This window comes from Pleurodeles waltl, chromosome 1_1, assembly GCF_031143425.1.
Source record: "Pleurodeles waltl isolate 20211129_DDA chromosome 1_1, aPleWal1.hap1.20221129, whole genome shotgun sequence".
NCBI classification, from domain to species: Eukaryota; Metazoa; Chordata; class Amphibia; order Caudata; family Salamandridae; genus Pleurodeles; species Pleurodeles waltl.
The window spans coordinates 658,570,000-658,592,004 of NC_090436.1; the positions used below are offsets into that span (position 1 = coordinate 658,570,000).

The following is a 22,005-nucleotide window of genomic DNA, read 5'->3' on the forward strand; positions in this document are numbered from 1 at the left end:
TCTTGCCACTGGTGGGCTCAGAGCACTAGTAGCAACAAGGAGGTTGTTTCTCTGTGAGATAAAAGCTCCTCCCACCTCCGAATCAGAGTACTCTTGCACTTACTGTTCTCATATCACTTGTTCTGCTTTGTGGAAAATGACAACAGAAGTACTCCTATCATGCACTCTATGTCCAGGCGGTCTACATCTCAGTTGTTCACCAGACACACCACCTACAATAGTATCTTTGTCCTCTCCTTAGATCCCTCCACAAACACCTTCTCCTTCTGCTCTTATAAGACCTCCAATAGATAGGACTCATCATTCACTGAGTCCAGAAAGATGGCATTGATCATGCACTAGATCAAGAGATAGATCTAGGAGGAGATCTGTGTCCCATTTCCATCCAGGTTATTCACTAGACAATGCAGTAGAAGATCCTTTTCTCCACACAGAAGATGTTTGCCTTCCGGACACTTACTACTACTGGTGTCTATCAGAAACTGTTGACCAACTCTGTCAAACTTACCTCTAGCAAGGGTCCCATTGACCTCTCCACGTTTAACAAGGATCTGGCTGGAGAAGCAGCTAAATTGAGCATCCCGGCCCAGTCCACACACTCACCATGTTACTTTTGAGACTCCATCAGAAGACTGCATCCAAACCTCATCCTCCACTGGTCCCTGGATTACTCTACCCTGCTCTGCAGCAGTTTCTTAAACCTGCCTCTGTAAAGTCTACACCAACCAGACTTTTTAAAGACATGTAAGTCACCTGATCAGGACTCTCTTTTTTCTGATAGTATATCCTCTACCTGACTTACCAGTTGTTGCTGCAGCAAAATAGCAGAGTGCAGCAGCTCTTTGTTCCTACATCCCACTAGACAAAAAGAGCTAGAGGATGGACTCTTTTGGCAGGAAAGAGTGTGGAACATGGGCATCAACTATGAAAGGTGTCAGTACTACTTTGAATTTGTGGAGATATGATTGACCTCTTTGGGATTCCCTCCAATGATGTGGTGACAGGCTACTCAAGGGAGACTGGCAAGACTTACAAGAGGTCTTTAACAAGGGCATGCTTGTCTCCAACCACATTGTTTGTACAGCAGTGGACAATTTTGACCTGGCGGCTGTGCATGGATACTGCCATGGCATCTGCATGAGACTAGTCTCAGATTGACTAGATTTAAACTTGAAGTCCAATAACAGCTCCTGAATTGACCTTTTCAGGAAATTCCCTCTTTGGACTCATGTGTATGATTAAATAAGTTGTATGACATCTGAGATGGAGACGTTAAAAGTTTTGGGCCTTGGCACGAGAAAAGAAAAACAGAAGGATGTACAACTCCACAGGTGTTTCTTTCCACAAAGAGTTCAAACCTCTCGTTGGTCACTCCAACAACAACACCAGAGGCAACCTTGGCACCCTTGTAAGCCTTCCAGAGTTAGAGAAAGCCAACAACCACCTGCAGGAAATCCTCCTGCCAAAAAATTATTTGTTTCTTCCCCATTCTCTCTCAGCCACTCCAGTGGGGGTAGCATAGTTAGTCATTTACAAGAGTGGTTCCTAATAAAAACAAATACATTGGTCTTGAATAGTGTTCAGAATGGATATTCGTTTTGATTAAAGTCTCCTCCTCCATCTAAAATGCCAGGCAAAACCTTCTCCTTACCAACAGGATTTGCTGCAGATATAAGTAAACACCTTGCAGCAGAAACATGCTTTTGGGGGAGGTTCCTTATCACCAAAGGTTATTGGGGATTGTATCCAGTTAATTTCTGGTTCGAAAAAAGGGGACCATGAAGAGTTTAGACCTACTCTTGATATCAATATACTAAACAAATGTATAAAGAAAGGAAAAGTGTGAGATGCTTGTTTTACACCAAATTGACCCCAGGTTACATCAAGGGGACTGAATATGTGCAGTAGCTTTGAAGATTCCAATTTTCACATTCCAATAATAAAGAAGCATTGAAAAGGCCTCCGCTTTATGGAGACTTCCCATCATTTCCAAAACGAAGTCCTGCCATTCGGGAAAAAAATTGCCTTTTGAACATTCGGAAAGAGCATCCCCATCATCACGGCACACATTAGGAGCCAAAAATCTTCATCTACCCGTACCTGGACAGTTTGTTAGAAAAAGGTGCATCTTCAAAGGAAACTTAAAACATTTTTAAATACACCTCAATACCCTATCTCGTTTGGGTCTCTTTGATTCAACCTAAAGAAATCAACAACATGCTCAGTACAAATGATATACTACCTTGGTGCCATCTTGGATACTCAGGCTGCTAATTTGTATCCTTCAGAATGGGAGACTTATCTTTCTGAAGTGTCTCAATCTGTTATGAACTCCTCACCCATTGGCATGACAGATATCATCTTTCCTAGGATCTATGACATCCTACATTTTCTGGTTCCTCATGCCAGACTTCTCATAAGGCCACTACAACAATACCTATAGGACCAACTGGTAAAGGAGATGGACAACGTCAGTCAGTAATCAAGTCATTTGCATGATGTAACCAATCAGAACTTATTATAAGGAATCCCATTCCATTAAGATCATCCTTTTGAAACACTGGTTACAGGTGCTTCTTTCCAAGGATGGGGAGCTCTTATTGGTCTTTTAAAGATTCAAATGACGAAGACCTATTGTATCAACCTAATGATGATATGAGCCTTCCATCTTGCTTTGAAATGTTCTTACTTCATTCAAGACAAACTCTTTTCTGGTACAGATAAACAGTAAAACATCGATCAGGGTGTTACTCACCCCACTCATTCCAAACCACAGGTTTCAAAAATCTTAAGCCGTATGGAAATGCTAATAGCTAGAAATATGAGCATCACAACTGGGGACGTGTGTTGTCAGTAATGGAGTACGTTGCACTCCGTATGAGCGCCCAGCAGCCGCCCCAACTTACTGACATCCTGCAAAAACTGAAAACCTGTGGGAATTGAGGATGGTGCAGATGGACGCATTTGAGCCCTGAGCCCCCCCCCGCGTGCACAGCTTCCCCAGGACAGGCTGGAATATCTGCACAGCTTGGCTGGAGCTGCGCTACACAGCTGACGCATGGTATGGAAATCAGTGCACAGCCCAGCAGAAAGTAATCTCAGCGAGTGCTGGTTGAACAACCCGCTGCAGTGGTTCCCTTATCATTTGCTTTGACCACAGGTGATTTCTGCCAGCAGCTGCTGGTCGCTGTGAATACGGTTGCCCTGAGGAAAATGCTGGAGCCTCGTATGGGACAGCGCTCTGCGGCTTGCCAACGCTCAGGCCTGAAGGACGCAGGCAGCATCAAGGCCCCAATGTTATGATCATCTAAAAGGTTTCTCCCCTCTTAGAAGACGACGTTCACTGCGGCGGGAAACTGAGGAGGGATAATCTGCTGATGGAAATGGAGACAGGGGTGAGGAGGCCTGATAGCTTTAGAGTGCAGACAGACCGCAAAGCTGCAAAGACCTGGTTGAAGGTAGGCACCCATTGGTGGGGTAGTGCCACTCCCTCTGGTCTCCTCCTCTTACCTACCTGCCCAGACTGGGCCTTGTTTTCAACCATCCTTAAGAGATATGTAGATGAGGTGGATCCTGGGGTTGGAACATAAGTGGATCACCAATGGTTATTTCCAGGACTTTTCTTGATTGTGGAGCCTGCCCTGATGAGGCCCTTGAATTGATTTAGAACCCTTTACCTTGATTGCTGAGAGGTGTTAAGTGCCCCTGAGGGTGGCTTTTCTCCAGAACTCCATCAGTGGATATTAGGCGGAATGGCTGCCTGTTAGACTGACCAGGTGCCCTGCCTGGGGATTCCCTGTTGAAAAGGACACCAGGGGTGGCCTGCCTCTGTTGTGCTCCCCTGTGCCCTGAGGTGTGGAAGGTATGGAGGTACAGATGTGGCACTTAGGGAAATGAATCTTGCCTAGAATACACCCTAGCAGAACCGCAATACCTATATACGGAACTCAGGGCAGAGGCATTTGGAGCTGGGCTAGCTAGGCTAAACCTAGACTCTGTGGGGCTGGGCTGTCGCGAGAAGGCACCCTCTGGTCTCCTCCCTAGACTATTTGGCACTCTCTATTGGATTCTCTCTAAGCCTTGCATGGCTTTTCCTGGCCTCTCCTGGTTTTCCTCAATGTTGTACATGTCTCCTCCTCTCTAAAACCACAACTTAATACAGTTTTGGAGTATTAAGAGTTTGCCTTACAGCTGCCATATGTATAATTAATGCCAAAATAGCTTATACAGAGGTCGGTCAGTTAAGCGACAACTCACCAACTAAGAGCCCAGCCACAGAGACTTTGCTTAATTAACCAAGCATGGAGATATTTTCCCTTATTAGGCAATCGTGCATGGGCCATAAATAATCTATCGAGGCCTAAAACCGTGACCACAAAAAACAGAAGGACCTCCTCACATAGTGACACCAAATATTAAGGACTGATGATAGTCATGCACATACTTTGTAAGATCAAGACCCTAAAAATGGAAAAATGCCGCAGAGAACCATAGTCATCTCACCCTTCGTATAGCGTCTCAAGTCTTTACATCACCATTACCAAGAGGAATGCATCACAAAATCTACTGCAGAACCAGCATAATTCACAAACACAATGAAAATTGTGTTCTGCACCTCTTCACAACTACATGAACAGACCTTTATCATCAAACAAATAGACTACTATGGCAGCATGAAGCAAAGTCTCAGCATCAACTGGAAGAACCATGTGATGCAAATGTTGTATTATCGCCAGAGAAAAATGCCTCACCTTCAAACTTGAATCAAGATAATATCTCTGCCAAAAACCTATACCACCAAGTGTCTCAGTCTGTAATTACCCAGCATGTGCGATAAAATTCCACAAGGTGAATAATGCGATTAACATCACAACTGCATAAGGCTCCAGAAAGTAGTAATCCACTACTTCCCCCAGCAAGCAGCCCTCAACCAATAAAGATTAATGTGCCTCCTCTGTTCTTGCCTAAGACTGTGTGCTGCAACTCCAGGAAAGCCATTTGATCCCTTTCACATGTATGAATATGTCATAAGGCTGGTTGATTCTTGACACAAACTGCATGCGATCCTGTTAACATCAACCAGTCGTCTAAATGGTGCTGTGAGGAGCTCCGTTTGCACAAATAGCTGATCATAAACCTATTAAAACATGCATAAAGTACTCAGGCACTCCACTGGCCCAGCCAATATTGCCCAGCCTAAACACAAGGTGCATAACACTCACTATAGTAGTTGAACCTTAACTGGCCAGTCAGCAGCGCTAGACATCCAGACTGCTGTGATGAATGATTCTCTATTCTTCATTGATAGCATTAGTAACAGAATTGAAAAAAAACTGTCAATATACAATGGACTAAGGCTCCTGTTCAGCAATACTAGCAAAACTAATCTAAGTGATGCGCCAAAGGTCATACACTCAGTACTCACAGACTACAAAAGGGAACAGTTAAATGAAGGATTGGCGGGCATAAAACAATCTCTAAAGCCAAACTAGAACACAATTTGCTAACACCTATAGGACTGACCCAAGACCATGCTGAAGAGCCATAGAGTCTAAGTCAAGTACTGGTGTCTGATGTAATCGTTGAGGATACTAGTACCTGAGGTGTAAACAAATAGAGATACCTGCCTGAGAATGCAAAAAGCAAAATAAGCTGACAAGGTTTATTTTTCCACCGCAGGAAGAGCAAGAAGCATGGGATGCTCAAGATAAGTGTATGGGACAGCATCCAGCATCCAATTGGAGAGAATAAAGTTTTTCCTAAATACACACTGAGAGTTACTGTTTGACACAGCTAAAGCATACACTTGAAGAGAGTGCCGACTAGTCCAAAAGTTACCTTGCTACTCTCTCATTCTGATAAAGCTGGGTCCACCCTCACAAATCCTTGATTAAGCAGTGGTTACTGACCTTGAGCTGCCATAATCATGCCATAGGGAACAAAGGAATAGTAAGAAAGAGAATGGAGGAAAAACATTGACATTAATGTTCTAACAGCCTGAAGATGTGAACTGAACTACAGATTTCAACCAATACCAGAACAAGAAATAAAAATCAAGATTGCAACGTAGATCAAAAGGCCATCTTATCAAATCTCTCTTAATTGATGATTACTCTGGTACCAGCTGCTGTCATTTCATCACAAGATAACATAGCTAAGCCCCCATTATCCACCATAGTGCTTTCTAAAGAACACAGTAAACAAAGTTCATTGAATTTAGGGAACAAGCTTACTCATACCTATGGTAACACTTCAGAAGAGAAAAGTATCTGAAAGCAAGCAAAGGTCTCTGGCAGTAAGAAATTATCAGGACCTATTAACATCACCTCAACACTGCCCAAAGGAGCAGGACTAAAACCCATTTGTCTTTACCCCAATGTATTAATCCGGGGCCTAGCATGACATCCTTAACAATGGAAATATACTTAAGATCTTTTTTTGTCTTGGGATGTGTGTCCATAAATGACTTGCTTTGTGATCTTGTATTTGTATTTAGATTTATAAAAAGCATTATGCCGAAGGCATCCAAGTGCCAGTACAGGTAAAGAACTGCCGAAAAGAAAAGACCAGAGCACATAATTATAGACGAGAGAAGAGCCAGGTTTTTAGTTGCTTGCAAAACGCTACATAAGAATTCAAACTTGCAATATGGGTGGGCTGCGTATTCCACAGTTTGGCGGCTGCCAAAGGAAAAGAGCAACCACCCAGCCAAACTTCCGAAAACTAGGAATGTTCACCTTCCTCACCTTCTTTCCTCTTGAACGGGTATCATGAGAGAGAAGCAGCAGAGGCACTATTGTCTAGTAAGAACTTAGTCAACTCAATTATGGCACATTGATAGACATGCTAACAGGGGCATATTTGTCTCTAAAGTCATGCCAAAGCATCTTTCTTGATCAGAATGATAAATTTTTTAGGCGGTCCCTTATCTATAGCCAACTTGCTGTCCGATCATCCTGTGCATCCACTTTATATCTCCCCAGACACGGAGACCCCCCCAAACTAAGAATAGAATTTCACTAGGCTAGAGTAAGAGGAGTTGAGATGCCTCTAGATCTTATATTCCATCCCCCTTCCAAACCAAATCAAGCCAGTGGGTAACAATTGGTCTTGGCTGCTCTCAATACTTCAAGGGCTCTCAAGTAGCAGCCCCCAAACCACACTCCCCTTCCCCCCCCCCCTGTTGCAGTGCTCTTACAGGGAATTGTCCACAGCAGGAAACCAGAATCTATCAGGTTTAAAACGGAAACTGTATGATAAGAACAGAATCGCTTTTATAAAACTACAGAATACTTCTACTTCCAGGAAACCTAGGCGATGTTCAATTTGATGGGTTCACCTTGCACTATATCAGAGCAACAAGGTGTAGACCAAAGAGGGACCTAATCATCTGGTTTTCAACCACACTCCTGATTAATACTGATAATAACATCCAACGTTTAAAGCTTAAAAAAAGAATGGATGGCCATTGGACGTAATGAATGTCTACCTGCCACTGGACAATATGGATGACACCTCCTCCCTCTTAAAAATGTTTGGGTCAGCCATCAACAATATATGCCATGGACAGGAAACCAACGGCCCTGCATGCACCTGAAAGGACAGCCCCAAGTAATATTATAACTGTCTTCAGAGACCTTAATATCAAGCCTCACTCAATGCTATTAGAACTAGAAATACTGGAATAATCTGCCTGCAGTAGTCCCTTCCAGCTCTTTAAGAATCTCAAGAAAACCAAGATAGGTGAAAAATGAAGTCTCCTACTCGCTTCCATTGCTCTTCATTCAATAAATGGGTGTATGCCCTCAGAGACCCCTGCTAAAAAGTGTTTTCAGATCCTGGAACTGTGAGAGTCTGATTATATCTTACTAAATTTAGACGCCTGGTACTTAGTAGTCGATCTGCACATGGTGAAAATATAAGCACCCATGATCCATTTCTGTTGAAAATATTTCCATCTGGACCTCAACACGGTCAGACAAACCAACTCTACCTAGAACCAGATAACCAGGCTCTGAATGTAATCAGGAATAGCATAGTTTGGACAAGCATGCCCCAAAAACGACCTGAATGGCTAATAAGCAAGGAGTGGGAGCATCTACATTACAATGTAATCAAAGTAAAGGACATACCAGATACAAAAGCTGTCTGCACCCTGGCGTTGCTCCTCAAACTAACATGCAGACTCAGGAAGTACAGCAATGAGGGCCATGGCTGCCCATAGAAATAGTTAAACGGTTCAAAAGATTTAATTCTGAATGATACAAGCTCTTGCTACTACTCTGAAAAGCATACATACCAGGTAGGAGGGCGAAGAGCCCCTAAAACAGTCTGAGGAAATATTTGTTTAGGGGCCCAACTGCATTACAAAAACATGGGAGGCACTTCAGGCAGCCCTCTAAGAAAAGAAAATAAACTTTTGAATCTGTTGAGATGGGGTTGTGAGGGCCAAGCAGGAACCCCAGAAACGAGAATCAGTTCAGTGGCCCGGATGAAGCATTTGTCTCCTATGTACCAGAAGGTCCCATCACCATGCTTCTTGCATGAAATACATCTGATCCAAAGTGCTGTTAAAATCACAAATAATGCTTTACCCATGATCTCAGTAGATGGGAACACTACAGTCCTCACTCAAGAAGGTGCAGAGGAAGAGGTCTACTAGGACATCTTTAGTCCAGCTTTAGTCACAAAATTTTGAAAACAGCAGACCCCGATAGGTTTCCATCATGTGTCTACCAGAGTAACCCAGAAAAATGGAAACCCACTCTAACATCAGCTGTGAATGCAATCTGATCACACAAGGAAGTCCCTGCTTCATGGAGATCCGCCATCCTTGTTCCTCTGCAGAAACTAAGGGCAATACAATGATTGTGCAAACTGTCATCCAGTCTCCCTCCTGGATGCAGCTGGAATAATCATTGGTAAGCTACTTCTAAATGGGCTAGAAGCTTGGACTGATGTCACACAGACTTTAATGCACCTTCAGGCAGGCTTCAGGGAAGGTCAAGGCACCATCGAGCTATCAATGAAGCTACATCTAATTGGTCCAACTATGCCATAATTAAAACATCACGATTATATATGGTAGTCATAGACTCGAAGACTGCCTTTGACTCAGTTGACAGACTGATATTCTGGCTCATGCTGAAGGAACAAGGTGTCCCCGGTAAACTCCTGAATGTCCAAGTAGACCTTCACAGTGACCACATAGCGAAAGTAAGGTGTGGCCCCTATGACAAATGTGCACCTGAGTTAGCAATAAACATTAGAGTTCGACAAGGTTGTGTGCTCACACCAATAAGAGGTAGGCAGAATTCTGTCAGAATTAAATCTGGAAGTCTCATTACTTGGAGGCGAACAAAAACCCATTTTACTCCTTAGGGATCTATTCTTACTAGCCCACACAGAGATAGCAATACACTGGTTACTAAACAGTTTGGAAAACGTTTGCAAACTCAAGAGGCTAACCATCCACCTTAATTGAACAAAATTAATGATTATTAAACTTAGGATAACTCTGAAGTCAAAATTCAAAAGTTATGCCACTTTGCTTGAGGAAGTCCACCATTATGACTACCTCAGTCCGTTGTGTTGCCAAATTAACATGGGTAGATCAAGTTGCATAAAGCAAATCCATCTTAAGGCAACATGTTAGTGCATTCTTTAGCTTCTCCAACAAATACAGTAGTGGGCTGATTGAGACAGCCTTCAAGCCATTTGGTGCCTTCAGTCTGTGTCCGGGGTCACATAGCTAGGTGTAATTGGCCATTGTCTGGCTTTAGTCTATTCTTCCCAGACAACCTCACTCAGTATTGGCAGGACGGGCCATCCTGACAAAATCGGTGGAGGCGGAGCTGGCACCTACCATACTTGCGCCCCAATAGGTGCTGCCTCCTGCACTCTCAAAGAACTTCACACTAGCCTTTTATTACTTTAGACATCAAAAGGGCACTAATGTATTACATTGATAGGACAAAACAATTTCGCAAAACAAAACAATTGTTTGTAGCCTTCCAAAAACCTCATGCAGGAAATCCAATATCCAAACAAGGCATTACCAGGTGGATAGTGAAATGTATTCAAACTTGCTATGTTAAAGCAAAGAGAGACCTGCCTATTAAGCCAAACGCACACGCCACTAGAAAGAAAGGAGCCACAATGGCCTTTCTAGGAAATATACCTATGACAGAAATATGTAAGGCAGCCACATGGTCTACGCCTCATACATTCACAAAACATTACTGTGTAGATGTGTTAACAACACAACAAGCCACAGTAGGACAGGCAGTATTCCAAACATTATTTCAAACAACTTCAACTCCTACAGGCTAAACCACCGCTTTTGGGGAGATAACTGCTTACTAGTCTATGCACAGCATGTGTATCTGCAGCTACACATGCCATCGAACGGAAAATGTAACTTACCCAGTGTACATCTGTTCATGGCATGGGACGCTGCAGATTCACATGCGCCCTCCCGCCTCCCCGGTAGCCTGTAGCCATTCTAAGTTGATGAAAATTGTATATTATATGTTGATAAAACTTGTGCATTTGTAAATTGTTAAAATATCACTTTTAGACACATTATGCACATACATACTTACTCCATTGCATGGGCACCTTTAATATATACACAACTCCTACCTCACCCTCTGCGGGAAAAACAATCTAAGATGGAGTCGACGCCCATGCGCAATGGAGCCGAAAGGGGAGGAGTTCCTCGGTCTCGTGACTCGAAAAGACTTCTTCGAAGAAAAACAACTTGTAACATTCGGAGCCCAACACTAGATGGCAGGATAGTGCACAGCATGTGAATCTGCAGCGTCCCATGCCACGAACAGATGTACACTCGGTAAGTGACATTTTCCATATATATATATATATGTGTGTGTGTGTGTGTATATGTATATGAATATGTGTGTGTGTGTGTGTGTGTGTGTGTGTATATATATATATATATATATATATATATATATATATGTGTTCGATGGCATGTGTCGCTGCAGATACACATGCTGTGCACAGTCCGCCATCTGGTGTTGGGCTCGGAGTGTTACAAGTTGTTTTTCTTCGAAGAAGTCTTTTCGAGTCACGAGACCGAGGGACTCCTCCCATTTCGAGTCCATTGGGCATGGGCATCGATTCCATCTTAGATTGTTTTTTTCCCGCCATCGTGTTCGGACGTGTACCTTTTCGCTCCGTGTTTCGGGTCAGAAAGTTAGTTAGAATCTCGGAAAAAAACGTCGGTATTGTTTGCGTTCGGTATTGGGTTAGTTAGAACAAATCGACACCGAATTCTGAAGAGCTCCGGTGGCCCTTCGGGGTTTTTTCGATCCCCCGTCGGGGCCTGGTCGGCCCGGCCACGTGCGACTTCAAGGCTCATGGAACGGACCCCATTCCGCTTCTGCCCAAAATGCCATCACAAGTATCCGTATACGGATCACCATCTGGTCTGTAACTTGTGCTTGTCTCCCGAGCACAAGGAGGATACTTGTGAAGCCTGTCGAGCGTTTCGGTAGAGGAAAACGCTGAGAGACCGAAGAGCCAGGAGACTACAAATGGCGTCCACGCCGACAGGTCAAGATCGTTTCGAGGAGGAAGAAGAAGCTTTCTCCGTCCACGAGTCGGATTCGGAAGAACTCGACGCCGAAGAAACAACCAAAACCGTGAGTAAGACGTCAAAAATCAAGACTCACGAGAAGTCTACAACAGCCCAGGGGACGCCACCGCCAACAGGCCATGGCTTAACCCGAAAAATAGGTGACCCATCCAAGGCACCGAAAAAGGGCATGCTAGTGTCGAAGTCATCCGACTCCGGTCGAGATACCGCCACACAGCAACCTCGGAGCCGAGACAGCGGCTCTGAGAAACTTCGGCACAGAGACAGCGGCACCGAAGAATTTCGGCACAGAGACACCACGCCGAAAACAAAAAAGGTTTCTTCGGAGCCTAAAAAGACTTCCGAAAAGGTTTCGGTTCCGAAACAGCCAGCCTCGGAGCCGAAAACTAGTTCCTATACAGAGGAACAAGGATTAACCTCCCAATTACACAGATTTGGAGAGGAGCTTCAAGCTGTAGAGCCTGACTACACGCAAAGAAGGCTTCATATTCATGAGGACACAGGGAAGATAACCACTCTTCCCCCAATCAAAATAAAAAGGAAACTTACCTTTCAACAAAAGGACAAGCAACCACAAGCAAAGGTGGCAAGGAAAACAACCCCACCACCGTCTCCACCACCATCAATACATGCATCACCAGCAACAACTCCACCACTGATGCACTCACCAGCTCATACCACAATTAGTCAGGATGATCCCGATGCATGGGACCTCTACGATGCTCCAGTGTCTGACAATAGCCCAGACTCCTAACCTACAAAACCGTCACCACCTGAGGACAGTACATCCTATACACAGGTGGTCGCAAGGGCAGCCGAGTTTCACAATGTCTCCTTACATTCGGAACCAATTGAGGATGACTTTCTCTTTAACACCCTATCCTCCACCCATAGCCAGTATCCATGCCTTCCCATGCTCCCAGGAATGCTAAGACATTCAAAATAGATTTTTCAGGATCCAGTTAAAGGCAGAGCCATAACTCCAAGGGTGGAGAAAAAATATAAGCCACCGCCCACAGATCCAATATATATTACAACACAACTAACACCAGACTCAGTAGTTGTGGGGGCAGCTCGTAAGAGAGCCAACTCTCATACCTCAGGCGACGCACCACCTCCAGACAAGGAGAGCCGCAAATTTGATGCTGCGGGAAAAAGGGTTGCAGCACAAGCAGCAAATCAGTGGCGTATTGCCAATTCACAAGCACTTTTGGCAAGATACAACAGGGCTCACTGGGATGAAATGCAACATTTCATCGAACACTTACCCTAGGAGTTCCAAAAAAGAGCGCAACAGGTGGTGGAAGAGGGACAAAGTATCTCAAATAATCAGATACGGTCTTCCATGGATGCAGCAGATACAGCTGCAAGGACAATAAACACTGCAGTCACAATACGAAGGCACGCATGGCTGCGCACTTCTGGGTTCAATCCGGAAATCCAGCAGGCTGTGCTCAATATGCCGTTTAATGAACAGCAATTGTTTGGGCGGAGGTAGACACTGCCATCGAAAAACTCAAAAAGGACACCGACACCGATACAGCCAAAGCCATGGGCGCACTCTACTCCCCGCAGAGCAGAGGCACATTTCGGCAAACACCTTTTAGGGGAGGGTTTCGAGGTCAACCCACAGAAACCACAACCTCACAAACAAGGCCTATCTACCAGGGTCAATATCAAAGGGGAGGTTTTCGGGGGCAATTTAGAGGGGGCCAATTCCCAAAAAATAGAGGAAAATTCCAAGGCCCCCAAACTCCTCAAACTAAGCAGTGACTCACAAGTCACACACCCCCATCACGTAACACCTGTGGGGGGAAGACTAAGCCAATTTTACAAACTTTGGGAGGAAATAACAACAGACACTTGGGTCTTAGCAATTATCCAGCATGGTTATTGCATAGAATTTTGCCAATTCCCTCCAAACGTCCCACCGAAAACACACAATATGTCAAAACAACATATAGATCTTCTAGGACTAGAAGTTCAAGCATTGCTACAAAAGGACGCAATAGAATTAGTACCAATTCAACAGAAAAACACAGGAGTTTACTCACTGTACTTTCTAATACCCAAAAAGGACAAAACTCTGAGACCAATACTAGATCTCAGAGCACTAAATACCTACATCAAATCAGACCACTTTCACATGATCACGTTACAAGACGTAATCCCACTGCTCAAACAGCAAGACTACATGACAACATTAGATCTAAAAGATGCGTATTTCCATATACCAATACATCCTTCACACAGGAAATACCTAAGGTTCGTATTCCAAGGAATACATTACCAATTCAAAGTGTTGCCATTCGGAATAACAACTGCGCCAAGAGTTTTTACAAAATGCCTGGCAGTAGTAGCTGCACATATCAGAAGGCAGCAAATACATGTGTTCCCGTACTTAGACGACTGGTTAATCAAAACCAACACGCTAAGACAATGTGCACAGCACACAAACTAGTCATACAGACCCTTCACAGGCTAGGTTTCTCGATCAACTACGCGAAGTCACACCTTTTGCCGTGTCAAACACAGCAATACTTAGGAGCAACAATCAACACAGCAAAAGGGATTGCCACTCCAAGTCCACAAAGGGTTCAAACATTTCACAAGGTAATACAGGCCATGTATCCAACACAAAAGATACAAGTCAAAATGGTAATGAAACTCCTAGGCATGATGTCTTCATGCATAGCCATTGTCCCAAACGCAAGATTGCACATGCGGTCCTTACAACAGTGCCTAGCATCACAATGGTCACAAGCACAGGGTCAACTTCTAGATCTGGTGTTGATAGACCGCCAAACATACATCTCGCTTCTATGGTGGAACAGTACAAATTTAAACAGAGGGCGGCCTTTCCAAGACCCAGTGCCACAATACATCATAACGACGGATGCTTCCATGACAGGGTGGGGAGCACACCTCAATCAACACAGCATCCAAGGACAATGGGACATACATCAGAGGCAGTTTCACATAAATCACTTAGAACTGTTAGCAGTATTTCTAGCGCTGAAAGCATTTCAACCCATAATAACCCAAAAATACATTCTTGTCAAAACAGACAACATGACAACAATGTATTATCTAAACAAACAAGGAGGGACACACTCGACACAGTTGTGCCTCCTAACACAAAAAATATGGCATTGGGCGATTCACAACCACATTCGCCTAATAGCACAATTTATTCCAGGGATTCAGAACCAGTTGGCAGACAATCTCTCTCGAGATCACCAACAAACCCACGAATGGGAAATTCACCCCCAAATACTAAACAATTACTTTCAAATTTGGGGAACACCTCAAATAGATCTATTTGCAACAAAAGAAAACTCAAAATGCCAAAACTTCGCATCCAGGTACCCACAAGATCAATCCCAAGGCAATGCTCTATGGATGAACTGGTCAGGGATATTTGCGTATGCTTTTCCCCCTCTCCCTCTCCTTCCATATCTAGTAAACAGGTTGAGTCAAAACAAACTCAAACTCATACTAATAGCACCAACATGGGCAAGGCAACCTTGGTACACAACACTACTAGACCTTTCAGTAGTACCTCATGTCAAACTACCCAACAGACCAGATCTGTTAACACAACACAAACAACAGATCCGACATCCAAATCCAGCATCGTTGAATCTAGCAATTTGGCTCCTGAAATCCTAGAATTCGGACACTTAGACCTCACACAGGAATGTATGGAGGTCATAAAACAAGCTAGAAAACCTACCACTAGACACTGCTATGCAAATAAGTGGAAAAGATTTGTTTATTACTGCCATAATAATTAAATTCAACCTTTACACGCATCTGCAAAAGAAATAGTAGGATACTTACTACATTTGCAAAAATCTAACCTAGCTTTCTCTTCCATTAAAATACATCTTACGGCAATTTCTGCTTACCTACAAATTACGCACTCAATTTCATTGTTTAGGATACCAGTCATAAAGGCGTTTATGGAAGGCCTAAAGAGAATTATACCACCAAGAACACCACCAGTTCCTTCATGGAACCTCAACATTGTCCTAACACGACTCATGGGTCCACCTTTTGAGCCCATGCACTCTTGTGAAATGCAATACTTAACGTGGAAAGTTGCATTTTTAATTGCCATCACATCTCTAAGAAGAGTGAGTGAGATTCAAGCATTTACCATTCAAGAACCATTTATTCAAATACACAAAAATAAAGTTGTTCTACGGACCAATCCTAAATTTTTACCAAAAGTAATCTCACCGTTCCACCTAAATCAAACGGTAGAATTACCAGTGTTCTTCCCACAACCAGATTCGGTAGCCGAAAGAGCACTACATACATTAGACATCAAAAGAGCACTAATGTACTACATTGACAGAACAAAACTAATTCGAAAGACAAAACAATTATTTATCGCCTTTCAAAAACCTCAGGCAAAACAAGGCATTGCTAGATGGATAGTTAAGTGCATTCAAACCTGCTATCTTAAAGCTAAAAGAGAACTGCCTATTACACCAAAGGCACACTCAACCAGAAAGAAAGGTGCTACCATGGCCTTTCTAGGAAATATTCCAATGACCGAAATATGTAAGGCAGCAACATGGTCTACGCCTCATACATTTACCAAGCACTACTGTGTAGATGTGCTAACTGCACAACAAGCAACAGTAGGTCAAGCTGTATTAAGAACATTATTTCAAACTACTTCAACTCCTACAGGCTGAACCACTGCTTTTGGGGGAGATAACTGCTTACTAGTCTATGCACAGCATGTGTATCTGCAGCTACACATGCCATCGAACAGAAAATGTCACTTACCCAGTGTACATCTGTTCGTGGCATTAGTCGCTGCAGATTCACATGCGCCCACCCGCCTCCCCGGGATCCTGTAGCCGTTTAGAAGTAGATCTTAAACATTTGTACATTTGTAAATATATTACTTAAAACTTTATTATGTACATACGCATTCACTCCATTGCATGGGCACTATTACTAGCATACACAACTCCTACCTCACCCTGTGCGGGCAAAACAATCTAAGATGGAGTCGACGCCCATGCGCAATGGACTCGAAATGGGAGGAGTCTCTCGGTCTCGTGACTCGAAAAGACTTCTTCGAAGAAAAACAACTTGTAACACTCCGAGCCCAACACCAGATGGCGGACTGTGCACAGCATGTGAATCTGCAGCGACTAATGCCACGAACAGATGTACACTGGGTAAGTGACATTCTATATATATATATATATATATATATATATATCACAAAAAAGATTACAGGGACGTTATAGTTAGGTTCACACACAAAACCATAGAAATGCAGCTGTTATACGTATCTCAAGAAACTAAGGTAACTATAACTCATGCCCTTACATGCACCCCCTCCCCTTTCGGGGGTTTGGTGAGGCCCTACAGCCAACCTCCCAGATGCAGCCAACCCCATGCTACACATGCCCTTTGGCTGTGCATGGTGTGGGCTTGAACCTAGGGCCTGACCAACCCCCTAAATGAAGTCAACCTGGGAGTAAGGCACACAACCCTCCTCCCCAGGCTGATTTCAGCCCCAAGGGCCACATCATGTGAAGCACACCTAAGTTTTTAGGGGTAGGGTGTACATGGCGCCCTCCTCCCCAGCTGTCGTTGGCCCTAGGGACTCCATCCCCTGGGGTCCACTGCTGGTTTTATGGGGGAGGAGGGCATGCAGCCCTGTTCCAATTCCAATATTTACCCTGGTGAGCCCATCTATCGAGTCTGGCCATATTGTATATGGGGAGGAGGCCACACAGCCCCCCTCACCAGGCTGATTTCTGGCCCCAGGGACACCATCACTTGGGGCTCGCCATATTAGAAATGGGGAGAGGGGCACACATCCCCCTTCATAGGCAAATTTGGCTACGGGACTCCATCGCTTGGGGCCCTCCACTTTTTTAAATGGGCAGGGGGACACAAAGCCCCCATTCTTGGGCCACAGAGCCCCACTTTTTGGGCTAATATCAGCCTCTTGGGGACCCCATGCCCTGGGGCCTGTCCAATAAATAATGTGCAAGAGGGGCGCGTGCCCCCCCCCCCTAGCCAATATCAACCCTACGGACCCCATCCCCCTGGGCCTGGCCAATTAATAATGTGGAAGGGGGGCTGCGCAGCCTCCCTCCCTGGATGATTACTGAATTTATGACCCAGGGACATGACCCCTGAGGGCTGGCCAATAAAGGGTGGGTGCCCTGGAGCCCACCCAGGGCACCCACTTCACTATTGTTTGGGGAAGTGGGGGAACTGACATTGCTCCCGCCCACAGGGGCAGGTAAAAATGCTGCTTACTGCGGGCGGGAACAATATTTTCATCTCGTTCCTGTCCGCAATCAGATGAAAAGTCTGTTCCCGACGGGTGGGTGCATTTTTCATGCTCATGTGCTGGGAGGAGACCTAGTGTTTACTCCTGCTTAGTGCAAGCTTTGAAATTGCTCCTCTCCAGCTAGAGCAAACACAGGTTTCTCTGCCTGTGCCAGTGTTGGAAGAAAAACCGCTGTGGTCCCTGACGTGGGCACCCTGGGACATAGCTGGAGAGCGGACCCTGGGTAATATGTGACCCCAGGGCCACCAATGGCTCACTATGTTTTTTGCAGCCGGGCCCCAGAGATGGGGTCCCTGGGGCTGAAATGCAGCCTCCTCCCCATTAGTAAGACTGCTAGGCCCCAGGGGATGAGGTTACTGTGGCCGAAATGGCCCCTGAGGGGAGGCTGAATGTCCCCCTCCACTTTATATTAAGTCTGGGCCAAGGAGGCATGGGGTTCCCGGGGCTGAAATCAACCCTGGGAGGTGGAGCTGCACGAGCCACCTCACCTTCTGAATATCAATCATGCACTGTCGGATGAGGTCCCCGGGGCCAAAATCAGAACAACAGGACTCCCTCCGTCTTCTTGTATTCATCCGTCCCTGGGGGATGTTTCTTTTGTTCTCCAAAGGAGAACAAAAACGTTTTTTTTCTGTAATTTTTCCACAGATCCACTGTGGATTCACAGGAAAATTAAAAAAGAACAAAAAAGATTTTTTTGTTCCCCCGAGTGGGGATCATATGGGACTTCAACACCAGGCCTAGTGGGTCAGGGTATACCTATCCAGCCCCCTTGTCTTTTTTTTTTTTTTCATTGTTTTTTTCTTGGGACTCGGCTCAGGCCGGGTCCCAAGATGGCTGCCACATCTTCCTGGTTGAAGTGGTGGCAGCCAATCAGATCTCCCCAAGAGATCTGCCAGATTTGCATGCCATTTTTCTTTAAAAACTCCAAAACTACTGTACAGATTTACACCAAATCACACAAAAGCTCTTTCTGGACAAAGACCTAGCTTTCTGCCAAATTTGGTGTAATTACGTTCATCAGTTTGGGCTGTAGTCAGGTCTAAAATCCCTATGGGAAATTGCTTCGGGAAAACGCTTTTTGCAACCACCTCTTTTTTTTCTCTGCCCTTGCTTGACGAATCACCCCAAAGCTTTCCAGACAGCAGCTTAAGGGAGTGACAAACTAGACTAGTTTTGAAAACTTCATGAAGATATATCAAACAGTGCCAAAGTTATTAGCAAAACGAAAAGCATTTTTCCTATGGCAACTAGGTCGCAACTATAACTACCTCCTGGTGACGGGCAGTACGTTTAAAAAAAAAATATATATATATATATATATATATATATATTTTACCTTGTGGCAGTTTAATATTAGGGCCAAGTTTCTATAGAAGGAGCATTTTTTGTTTTTCTAATAACTTTGGTGCTGCTTGACAAATCTTCATGAAATTTTCAAAGAAAATACGGTGCTCACTTGAGCTGGTGTCAGGAAAGTTTCGGGGCTGATCTGTCTAGGGGGAGCTGAGAAAAAGGGGAGGACCGAAAACACTTTTTCTTCTTTATTTTTTCCATAGGAAAAATTGAACAGCAATAGCTCCGAAGCTACTGGACAGAACTAAACCAAATTTGGCAGAAAGGTAGGTCAGAAAGAGACCTTTTTGTTTTGGTGTAAATCCAGTAGTTTTTCGAGAAATTTAAGGGAAAACTAAAATTGTATATATAAGGCATCAAAAATCCCCCCCCCCCCCCCCAGCAGCCTAGTCCCATTAAAAAATGTAAAAGTAAAAAAAAAAAGGGGCTGTGTACAGACACCCTGACCCTTTAGCACTGGTGGTGGGGTCCCAGAGAAAACCCCCCACCCCTCCCCCAAGGCTAAAAAAAACATTTTTGAAAAAAAAATGTTTGCTACAGATCTGGTGAAAAATTAAAAAAAATAAAAAAAAATTAAAAAAGAAAGTGAGTGCTCCTGGGCGTATCTTTTTTTAAGCCTCTATCTGGATTGCTCCCTCCAAGCAAAAGCAAACAAATCCGCTTTCTGACAGCTGGAGTAGTCAGAAAGCTGAGTTTTCATCTCTGTTCCCTGCACGCATATACAAGAAAACATTGCTCCAGGAACCACAGAGCAGCTCCCTGGTTCCTGGAGCAATGCCGACTCCTGCAGGAGGCAGAAGCCGTTTGGGAGCCTGGGGGGCCTGAAGGCTCCTCCACGTTCTCAGATAGCCCCAAAAGGGCTAAAAATAAGAAAAAAGGCACAAACAGCCGACAAAGAACGAGCAGAAAGGCATAAACAGAGGGAAAAGGAGCATAAAAGCACAAACAGAGGGCAAAGGACCAGCATAAAAGCACAAACCGAGGGCAAGCAACAAGCAGAAGATGGGCAGAGAAGCAGAAGAAGAAGGCAGAGAGGGACAAACAGAAGGCAAGAAACGAGCAGAAAGGCAGAAACAGAGGAAAGATGATGCAGGGTTGGGTGATTATAGGGGGTTGAGGCCAGGCCCTGCGGCCAGCCTCCAACCGTGCGCGGTGGGGGTTGGATTAACATATAGTTATTAAATAACTTTTACGTTAAAAAAAACAATAGAAATTCACTGAGAAAAACAAAGGTTACAGGGACATTATAATTAGATTCTGAATTTAGTGTAGAAAACCATAGAAAGTCAGCAGTTAAAGTTAGTAATTTCAAATAAGTGGGACTCGTGCTCTAAGGTAACTAAGACTTTCGCCCTCAGCCTGCACTGCTAATTACCCCAGATATTACAGCACTTAAGACAAATTTTCTAACATATCAATTGAACATCAGCAGTCAGAATTTTTCAAGAGAAAACTGTGCACTTTTCAGAAAGATTTTGGATAGGTTTTGAAGGGTTACATTTGAGAGATGATTCACGCCTTTGATATTCGCATATTCTGTCACTGATTTCTGAATGTTTAGAGATGTTATTGATCCCTTAAAAAGGTTGTTCAGTGATGTGTTTTGTGTTACCTAGAGTTTGTGGACTTTGGAAAAGTTATAATTTTGTCTCTGTAGATAAGAAATTTTATTTGAAGACTGAATGAATGAACGCATTTTAGGGATACAAACTTATAGAGAGGTTCTTATAGGTTTTGATGGGAGGAATAAACTTTTTATGCACATAAAAATGTGCATTGTTTGCCAGAGTTGCAAATAAATTTGCAGTACATGGGCAAAAACAATGTATCACGGGATTGGCAAGGTGAAGGGTCTAGCCACTGCTGCTAACTCTTTCTATCCATGGCAGAAAGCCTTGTGCAGCAGGAGTTGGGCACATGGGTGGAAGGGCAGCCTGGCCATCTGATCCTGTGCTTTCTGAGGTCAGATCACAAAGGTTATTGGACCTTTGGACTTTTATACCTCAAACTGAGTTTCCTTCATCAGCCATCCTTGCCATCTTCAAACATCCTTCCTATTTATAGTAAACCTGCTGCCCAGTTAGTCTTTCAGTCTTTGACTTCTCTGCAGATGTGTAACACAGGTCCTTGCAGCCCCTTCAGCAGAGGGCACCTCCCAAACTCTACGGGGTTCCCTATTCAGCCCACAGCCTATGATCCAGTGAAATCTGGGAGAGCCGGGAGTCTCTCACTGCAATTCTGCAAAGAGGCCCCATCATTTTGTGTTACACCATTGTCTCTGCCAACAAAGACACCAGGTTCAAATCACGTTTTTACTTGCTCTGTTTCTTCCTATTTAATTCCTATAATTTGTCCTCCCTCCTTATTCAGATTCAGAAATGCCTCCTCTCCCTCAATTCCTTGATTCAGTCCTCTACTGTACCCTCAGAAGTGAAGAGTGGGTCCAAGCTACTTTTCAATCATGGCAGAGACCGAGAGTCAGGCACGGAAGGAGTGTGCATGCTGACAGTGATGTTTCCTACAGAGGGCATGGGTTGACATGTAAAAACCTGCTTTAAATTTTGGGAAAATGTAGAAATTGTAATTTTCCAGAAAATGTTAAGTAACATAAGTAGGCCACCATATACATTTTTCGAACCATTCAATGCCCTTTGCTGTTCTTGTTTACACTTGTTTCCCAGCACAGCAAGAA

At 44.1% G+C, this 22,005-nt stretch overlaps 1 protein-coding gene across 1 annotated transcript in view; it reads left to right on the forward strand.

Annotated features, from left to right (window-relative positions):
- Positions 1 to 22,005, forward strand: part of DMXL1 (Dmx like 1) — a 1,414,533-nt gene that overhangs the window by 382,629 nt on the left and 1,009,899 nt on the right. The gene's annotated exons all lie outside the window — the stretch shown is intronic.